Source organism: Penaeus vannamei, chromosome 6 (assembly GCF_042767895.1).
Source record: "Penaeus vannamei isolate JL-2024 chromosome 6, ASM4276789v1, whole genome shotgun sequence".
Taxonomy (NCBI): Eukaryota; Metazoa; Arthropoda; class Malacostraca; order Decapoda; family Penaeidae; genus Penaeus; species Penaeus vannamei.
Window position 1 is genome coordinate 21,714,369 of NC_091554.1, and position 10,636 is coordinate 21,725,004.

Consider the following 10,636-nt stretch of genomic DNA (forward strand, 5'->3'; position numbering starts at 1 on the left):
AAAAAAACTTTTATCTTTTTATTGGTAATTATGAGGATTTTAACATTCATTTAGGTAATTGTGATGATTTTCATGATAATTCCTTCATTATATGCAATAATGATGATAATTATGATGATAATGACAATGATAATGACAATAATGATAATAATGATAAAATCATAATTATAATGATAATTTTGATAATTACTGCAATAATAGCAATAATCAACTCTATTCCAATAATTTTCAGACTAATAATGACAATAGGAATAATAATAACATCATTATCATTGTCATTATAATTATTACTATTGTCATTATATAATCATTATAAGAGCTATTATCAGCAATCATCAACAATGATAATAACAATAAGACTAACGATGATGATAATAATTAGAAATAATAATGATAGTAGAAATAATCATAATATCGCTATTATTGTTATTATAATTATTACTGTTGTTATTATTTCTAAAATTATCATTAGTATTATTATCATTATAGAAATAGTTATAATGAGGAAAATGACTTTAATAATTAAGATTATAGCTCTTATAATGATTATATTAAGGGTAATTATGGCGATAATTACTATAATGATAATGATGATGTTAATGCTATTAATGATGATGATAATAATCATAAAGCCCATCCATAATGAAAAAAGGCTAAAAGCATAAAAAACCCAAAGTCGAAAAAACGGCGAAATCTAGCGATATATAGCCTTTTGAGAATATGATCGAAAACCCCCCCTCTTCGAGTTTATCGGATGATTATGATGATTTCTGCAATAATTCGGCTAATTATGATGATTTTCGTTTTAATTCCATTAATAATGACGATAATAATGATAATTATGACATTAATTAGGATAATTATGACATTAATTAGGATAGTTATGACATTAATTAGGATAATTATAATAAAATGATAATTATAATGATAATTTGCGTAATTAAGGCAATAATAGCAATTATCAATAATCCTCTAATGATTTTCATGATAATAACAATAAGACTAACGATGATAATAATTAGAAATAATAATGATAGAAATAATCATAATATCGCTATTATTGTTATCATAATTATTACTGTTGTTGTTATTAGTTCTAAAATTATCATTATTGTTATTATCATTATAGAAATAGTTAGAATGAGGAAAATGACATTAATAATTAAAATAATAGCTCTTATAATTATATTGACGGTAATTATGGCGATAATTACTATAATGATGATAGTGATGATGTTAATGCTATTAATGATAATAATGATAATGATAATAATCATAAAGCCCATCCATAATGAAAAAAGGCTAAAAGTATAAAAAAAAGAAAACAAGTAAAAAAACGGCGAAATCTATGGTCGAAAAAACATTTCGAGTTTATGGGATGATTATGATGATTTCTGCAATAATTCGGCTAATTCTGATGATTTTCATGATAATCCCATTAATAATGACGATAATAATGATAACTATGCCATTAATTAGGATAATTATGACATTAATTTGGATAATTATAATAAAATGATAATTATAATGATAATTTGCGCAATAATAGTAATCATCAACAATACTCTAATGATTTTCATGATAATAACAATAAGACTAACGATGATGATAATTAGAAATAATAATGATAGTAATATGTTGTTGTTATTATTTCTAAAATTATCATTTTGTTATTATCATTCACCTAGCCTAAGCTAACCCAACCTAACCTAACCTAACCTAACCTAATCTAACCTAACCTAACCAAACCTAACCTAACAACCTAACCTAACCTAGCCTAACCTAAGCTAAGCTAAGCTAAGCTAACCTAACAACCTAACCTAACCTAAGCTAACCTAACCTAGTCTCCTGGTCAAACTTGAGCCTAACCTAACCTAACCTAACCTCACCAAATTCCAGCTAATGTAACCTAACCTCCATTAAACTGATTTAATGTAAACCTTATGTAACAAAACGAAATTTTGAGTCTTCTGGCCAAACTTGAGCCTATCCTTTCCTAACCTAACCTAACCTACGCAAATTCACGCTAATGTAATCTAACCTCCATTAAACTGATTTAATATAAACCTTATGTAAGAAAACAAAATTTGGAGTCTCCTGGTCAAATTTGAGCCTACCTAACCTAACCTACCCTCACCAAATTGCAGCTAATGTAACCTAACCTCCATTAAACTAATTTAATATAAACCTTATGTAAGAAAACGAAATTTGGAGTCTCCTGGTCAAATCTGAGCCTAACCTAACCTAACCTAACCTCACCAAATTCCAGCTAATGTAACCTACCCTCCATTAAACTGATTTAATATAAACCTTATGTAAGAAAACGAAATTTGGAGTCTCCTGGTCAAATTTGAGCCTAACTTAACCTAACCTAACCTCACGAAATTCCAGTTAATGTAACCTAACCTCCATTAAACTGATTTAATATAAACCTTATGTAAGAAAACGAAATTTGGAGTCTCCTGGTCAAATTTGAGCTAAACCTAACCTAACCTATCCATACCGCACCAAATTCCAGCTAATGTAACCTAACCTCCATTAAACTGATTTAATATAAACCTTATGTAAGAAAACGAAATTTGGAGTCTCCTGGTCAAATTTCAGCCTAACCCACCCTAACCTAACCTCACCAAATTCCAGCTAATATAATGTAACCTCCATTAAATTGATTTAATATAAACCTTATGTAAGAAAACGGAATTTGGAGTCTCCTGGTCAAATTTGAGCCTAACCTAACCTAACGTAACCTAACCTAACCTCACCAAATTCCAATTAATGTAACCTAACCTCCATTAAACTGATTTAATAGAAACCTTATGTAAGAAAGCGAAATTTGAGCCTAACCTAACCTCACCAAATTCCAGTTAATGTAATCTAACTTATAATAAATTGATTTAATATAAACCTTATGTAAGAAAACGAAATTTGGAGTCTCCAGGCAAAATTTGAGCCTTACCTAACCTAACCTAACCTAACCTCACCAAATTCCAGTTAATGTAACCTAACCTCCATTAAAGTAATTTAATATAAACCTTATGTAAGAAAACGAATTTTGGAGTCTCCTGGTCAAATTTGAGCCTAGCCTAACCTAACCTAACCTCACCAATTTCCAGCTAATATAACCTAACCTCCATTAAACTGTTTTAATATAAACCTTATGTAAGAAAACGAAATTTGGAGTCTCCTGGTCAAATTTGAGCCTAACCTAACCTAACCTAACCTAACCTAACCTCACCAAATTCTAATTAATGTAGCCTAACCTCCATTAAATTGTTTTCATATAAACCTTATGTAAAAAAAAAAAAAAAAAACGAAATTTGGAGTCTCCTGGTCAAATTTGAGCCTAACCTAACCTAACCTAACCAAAATCCTGCTAATGTAACCTAACCTCCATTTAACTGTTTTAAAATAAACCTTATGTAAGAAAACGAAATTTGGAGTCTCTTGGTCAAATTTGAGCCTAACCTAACCTAACCCAACCTCACCAAATTCCAGTTAATGTAAACCTAACCTCCATTAAACTGATTTAATATAAACCTTATGTAAGAAAACGAAATTTGGAGTCTCCTGGTCAAATTTGAGCCTAACCTAACCTAACCTAACCTAACCTCACCAAATTCCAGCTAATGTAACCTAACCTCCATTAAACTGATTTAATATAAACCTTATGTAAGAAAATGAAATTTGGAGTCTCCTGGTCAAATTTGAGCATAGCCTAACCTAACCTAGCCTCACCAAATTCGAGCTAATGTAACCTTCCCTCCATTAAACTGATTTAATATAAACCTTATGTAAGAAAACGAAATTTGGAGTCTCCTGGTCAAATTTGAGCCTAACCTAACCTAACCTAACCTAAACTCACGAAATTCCAGCTAATGTAATCTAACCTCCATTAAACTGATTTAATATAAACCTAATGTAAGAAAACGAAATTTGGAGTCTCCTGGTCAAATTTGAGCCTAACCTAACCTAACCTAACCTCACCAAACCTCACTAAATTCCAGTTAATGTAACCTAATCTCCATTAAAATGAGTAAATATAAACCTTATATAAGAAAACGAAATTTGGAGTCTCCTGGTCAAATTTAAGCCTAACCTAACCTAACCTCACAAAATTCCAGCTAATGTAACCTAACCTCCATTAAACTGATTTAATATAAACCTAATGTAAGAAAACGAAATTTGGAGTCTCCTGGTCAAATTTGAGCCTAACCTAACCTAACCTACCCTCACCTAACCTCACTAAATTCCAGTTAATGTAACCTAACCTCCATTAAACTGAGTAGATATAAACCTTATGTAAAAAAACGAAATTTGGAGTCTCCTGGTCAAATTTCAGCCTAACCAAACCTAACCTAACCAAACCTCACAAATTCCAGCAATTGTAATCTAACCTCCATTAAGCTGATTTAATATAAACCTTATGTAAGAAAACGAAATTTGGAGTCTCCTGGTCAATTTTGAGCCTAACCTAACCTAACCTAACCTCACCAAATTCCAATTAATGTAACCTAACCTCCATTAAACTGAGTTGATATAAACCTTATGTAAAAAAACGAAATTTGGAGTCTCCTGGTCAAATTTGAGCCTAGCCTAACCTAACCTAACCTCACCAAATTCCAGCTAATGTAACCTAACCTCCTTTAAACTGATTTAATATAAACCTTATGTAAGAAAACGAAATTTTGAGTCTCCTGGTCAAATTTGAGGATAACCTAACCTAACATAACCTCACCAAATTCCAGTTAATGTAAACCTAACCTCCATTAAACTGATTTAACATAAACCTTATGTAAGAAAACGAAATTTGGAGTCTCCTGGTCAAATTTGAGCCTAACCTAACCTAACCTAACCTAACCTCACCAAATTCCAGCTAATGTAACCTAACCTCCATTACACATTTAAAATTTACATTATGTAAGAAAATGAAATTTGGAGTCTCCTGGTTAAATTTGAGCATAGCCTAACCAACGCTAACCTTACCAAATTCCCTCCATTAAACTGATTTAATATAAACCTTATGTAAGAAAACGAAATTTGGAGTCTCCTGGTCAAATTTGAGCCTAACCTAACCTAACCTAACTTCACCAAATTCCAGTTAATGTAACCTAACCTCCATTAAACGGATTTAATATAAACCTTATGGAAGAAAACGAAATTTGGAGTCTCCTGGTCAAATTTGAGCCTAACCTAACCTAACCTATAATAACCTAACCTCACCAAATTCCAGCTAATGTAACGTAACCTCCATTAAACTGATTTAATATAAACCTTATGTAAGAAAACGAAATTTGGAGTCTCCTGGTCAAATTTGAGCCTAACCTAACCTAACCAAAATCCAGCTAATGGAACCTAACCTCCATTAAACTGATTTAATATAAACCTTATGTAAGAAAACGAAATTTGGAGTCTCTTGGTCAAATTTGAGCCTAACCTAACCTAACCTAACCTCACCAAATTCCAGTTAATGTAAACCTAACCTCCATTAAACTGATTTAATATAAACCTTATGTAAGAAAACGAAATTTGGAGTCTCCTGGTCAAATTTGAGCCTAACCTAACCTAACCTAACCAAACCTCACCAAATTCCAGCTAATGTAACCTAACCTCTATTAAACTGATTTAATATAAACCTTATGTAAGAAAATGAAATTTGGAGTCTCCTGGTCAAATTTGAGCATAGCCTAACCTAACCTAACCTAACCAAATTCCAGCTAATGTAACCTTCCCTCCATTAAACTGATTTAATAAAAACCTTATGTAAGAAAACGAAATTTGGAGTCTCCTGGTCAAATTTGAGCCTAACCTAATCTAACCTAACCTAAACTCACGAAATTCCAGCTAATGTAATCTAACCTCTAGTAAACTGATTTAATATAAACCTAATGTAAGAAAACGGAATTTGGAGTCTCCTGGTCAAATTTGAGCCTAACCTAACCTAACCTCACCTAACCTCACTAAATTCCAGTTAATGTAACCTAACCTCCATTAAACTGAGTAGATATAAACCTTATATAAGAAAACGAAATTTGGAGTCTCCTGGTCAAATTTGAGCCTAACCTAACCTAACCTCACAAAATTCCAGCTAATGTAACCTAACCTCCATTAAACTGATTTAATATAAACCTAATGTAAGAAAACGAAATTTGGAGTCTCCTGGTCAAATTTGAGCCTAACCTAACCTAACCTAACCTCACTAAATTCCAGTTAATGTAACCTAACCTCCATTAAACTGAGTAGATATAAACCTTATATAAGAAAATGAAATTTGGAGTCTCCTGGTCAAATTTCAGCCTAACCAAACCTAACCTAACCTAACCTCACAAATTCCAGCAATTGTAATCTAACCTCCATTAAACTGATTTAATATAAACCTTATGTAAGAAAACGAAATTTGGAGTCTCCTGGTCAATTTTGAGCCTAACCTAGCCTAACCTAACCTAACCTAACCTCACCAAATTCCAATTAATGTAACCTAACCTCCATTAAACTGAGCTGATATAAACCTTATGTAAAAAAACGAAATTTGGAGTCTCCTGGTCAAATTTGAGCTTAACCTAACCTAACCTAACCTCACCAAATTCAAGCTAATGTAACCTAACCTCCATTAAACTGATTTAATATAAACCTTATGTAAGAAAACGAAATTTTGAGTCTCCTGGTCAAATTTGAGGCTAACCTAACCTAACATAACCTCACCAAATTCCAGTTAATGTAAACCTAACCTCCATTAAACTGATTTAATATAAACCTTATGTAAGAAAACGAAATTTGGAGTCTCCTGGTCAAATTTGAGCCTAACCTAACCTAACCTAACCTAACCTCACGAAATTCCAGCTAATGTAACCTAACCTCCATTAAACTGATTTAAAATTTACATTATGTAAGAAAATGAAATTTGGAGTCTCCTGGTTAAATTTGAGCATAGCCTAACCAACGCTAACCTTACCAAATTCCCTCCATTAAATTGATTTAATATAAACCTTATGTAAGAAAACGAAATTTGGAGTCTCCTGGTCAAATTTGAGCCTAACCTAACCTAACCTAAACTAAACTCACCAAATTCCTGTTAATGTAACCTAACCTCCATTCAACTGATTTAATATAAACCTAATGTAAGAAAACGAAATTTGGAGTCTCCTGGTCAAATTTGAGCCTAACCTAACCTAACCTAAAATAACCTAACCTCACCAAATTCCAGCTAATGTAACCTAACCTCCATTAAATTGATTTAATATAAACCTTATGTAAGAAAACGAAATTTGGAGTCTCCTGGTCAAATTTGAGCCAAACCTAACCTAACCTATCCTCACCAAATTCCAGCTAATGTAATCTAACCTCCATTAAACTGATTTAATATAAACCTTATGTAAGAAAACGAAATTTGGAATCTCCTGGTCAAATTATAGCCTAACATAACCTAACCTCACCAAATTCCAGCTAATGTAACCTAACCTCCATTAAACTGATTTAATAGAAACTTTATGTAAGAAAACGAAATACGGAGTCTCCTGGTCAAATTTGAGCCTAACCTAATTTAACCTAACCTAACCTCAACAAATTCCAGTTAATGTAACCTGACCTCCAATAATCTGATTTAATATAAACCTTATGTAAGAAAACGAAATTTGGAGTCTCCTGGTCAAATTTGAGCCTAACCTAACCTAACCTAACCTAACATCACCAAATTCCAGTTAATGTAACCTAATCTCCATTAAACTAATTTAATATAAACCTTATGTAAGAAAACGAATTTTGGAGTCTCATGGTCAAATTTGAGCCTAACTTAACCTAACCTAACCTAACCTCACCAAATTCCAGCTAAAGTAATCTAACCTCTATTAAACGGATTTAATATAAACCTTATGGAAGAAAACGAAATTTGGAGTCTCCTGGTCAAATTTGAGCCTTAGCTAACCGAACCTAAACTAACCAAACCTCACCAAATTCCAGCTAATGTAACCTAACCTCCATTAAACTGATTTAATATAAACCTAATGTAAGAAAACGAAATTTGGAGTCTCCTGGTAAAATTTGAGCCTAACCTAACCTAACCTCACTAAATTCCAGTTAATGTAACCTAACCTCCATTAAACTGAGTTGATATAAACCTTATGTAAGAAAACGAAATTTGGAGTCTCCTGGTCAAATTTGAGCCTAACCTAACCTAACCTAACCTTACCAAATTCCAGCTAATGTAATCTAACCTCCATTAAACTGATTTAATATAAACCTAATGTAAGAAAACGAAATTTGGAGTCTCCTAGTCAAATTTGAGCCTAACCTAACCTAACCTCACTAAATTGCAGTTAATGTAACCTAACCTCCATTAAACTGAAGTGATATAAACCTTATGTAAGAAAACGAAATTTGGAGTCTCCTGGTCAAATTTGAGCCGAACCTAACCTAACCTAACCTTACCAAATTCAAGCTAATGTAATCTAACCTCCATTAAACTGATTTAATATAAACCTTATGTAAGAAAACGAAATTTGGAGTCTCCTGTTCAAATTTGAGCCTAACCTAACCTAACCTAACCTTACCAAATTCCAGCTAATGTAATCTAACCTCCATTAAACTGATTTAATATAAATCTTATGTAACAAAACGAAATTTGGAGTCTCCTGGTCAAATTTGAGCCTAGCCTAACCAAACCTAACCTAACCTCACCTCATCAAATTCCAGTTAATGTAACCTAACCTCCATGAAATATATTTAATATAAACCTTATGTAAGAAAATAAAATTTGGAGTCTCCTGGTCAAATTTGCGCCTAACCTAACCTATACTCACCAAATTCCAGTTAATGTAACCTAACCTCCATTAAACTGATTTAATATAAACTTTATGTAAGAAAACGAAATTTGGAGTCTCCTGGTCAAATTTGAGCCTAACCTAACCTAACCTCACCAAATTCCAGCTAATGTAACCTAACCTCCATTAAACTGATTTAATATAAACCTTATGTAAGAAAACGAAATTTGGAGTCTCCTGGTCAAATTTGAGCCTTAGCTAACAGAACCTAACCTAACCTAACCTCATGAAATTCCAGCTAATGTAACCTAACCTCCATTAAACTGAGTTGATATAAACCTTATGTAAGAAAACGAAATTTGGAGTCTCCTGGTCAAATTTGAGCCTAACCTAACCTAACCTAACCTCACCAAATTCCAGCTTATGTAACGTAACCTCCATTAAACTGATTTAATAGAAACCTAATGTAAGAAAACGAAATTTGGAGTCTCCTGGTCAAATTTGAGCCTAACCTAACCTAACCTAACCTAACTTCACCAAATTCCAGTTAATGTAACCTAACCTCCATTAAACGGATTTAATATAAAACTTATGGAAGAAAACGAAATTTGGAGTCTCCTGGTCAAATTTGAGCCTTAGCTAACCGAACCTAACCTAACCTAACCTCATCAAATTCCAGCTAATGTAACCTACCCTCCATTAAACTGAGTTGCTATAAACCTTATGTAAGAAAACGAAATTTGGAGTCTCCTGGTAAAATTCGAGCCTAACCTAACCTAACCTCACCAAATTCCAGCTTATGTAACGTAACCTCCATTAAACTGATTTAATAGAAACCTAATGTAAGAAAACGAAATTTGGAGTCTCCTGGTCAAATTTGAGCCTAACCTAATCTAACCTAACCTAACTTCACCAAATTCCAGTTAATGTAATGTAACCTCCATTAAACGGATTTAATATAAAACTTATGGAAGAAAACGAAATTTGGAGTCTCCTGGTCAAATTTGAGCCTTAGCGAACCGTACCTAACCTCACCAAATTCCAGCTTATGTAACGTAACCTCCATTAAACTGATTTAACAGAAACCTAATGTAAGAAAACGAAATTTGGAGTCTCCTGGTCAAATTTGAGCCTAACCTAACCTAACCTAACCTCACCAAATTCCAGCTTATGTAACGTAACCTCCATTAAACTGATTTAACAGAAACCTAATGTAAGAAAACGAAATTTGGAGTCTCCTGGTCAAATTTGAGCCTAACCTAACCTATACTCACCAAATTCCAGTTAATGTAATCTAACCTCCATTAAACTGATTTAATATAAACTTTTTGTAAGAAAACGAAATTTGGAGTCTCCTGGTCAAATTTGAGCCTAACCTAACCTAACCTCACCAAATTCCAGCTAATGTAACCTAACCTCCATTAAACTGATTTAATATAAACCTTATGTAAGAAAATGAATTTTGGAGTCTCCTTGTCAAATTTGAGCCAAACCTAACCTAACCTAACCTCACCAAATTCCAGCTAATGTAACCTAACCTCCATTAAACTGATTTAATATAAACCTTATGTAAGAAAACGAAATTTGGAGTCTCCTAGTCAAATTTGAGCCTAACCTAACCTCACTAAATTCCAGCTAATGTAACCTAACCTCCATTAAACTGAATTTATATAAACCTTATGTAAGAAAACGAAATTTGGAGTCTCCTGGTCAAATTTGAGCCTAACCTAACCTAACCTAACCTAACTTCACCAAATTCCAGTTAATGTAACCTAACCTCCATTAAACGGATTTAATATAAACCTTATGTAAGCAAACGAAATTTGGAGTCTCCTGGTCAAATTTGAGCCTTAGCTAACCGAACCTAACCTAACCTAACCTCA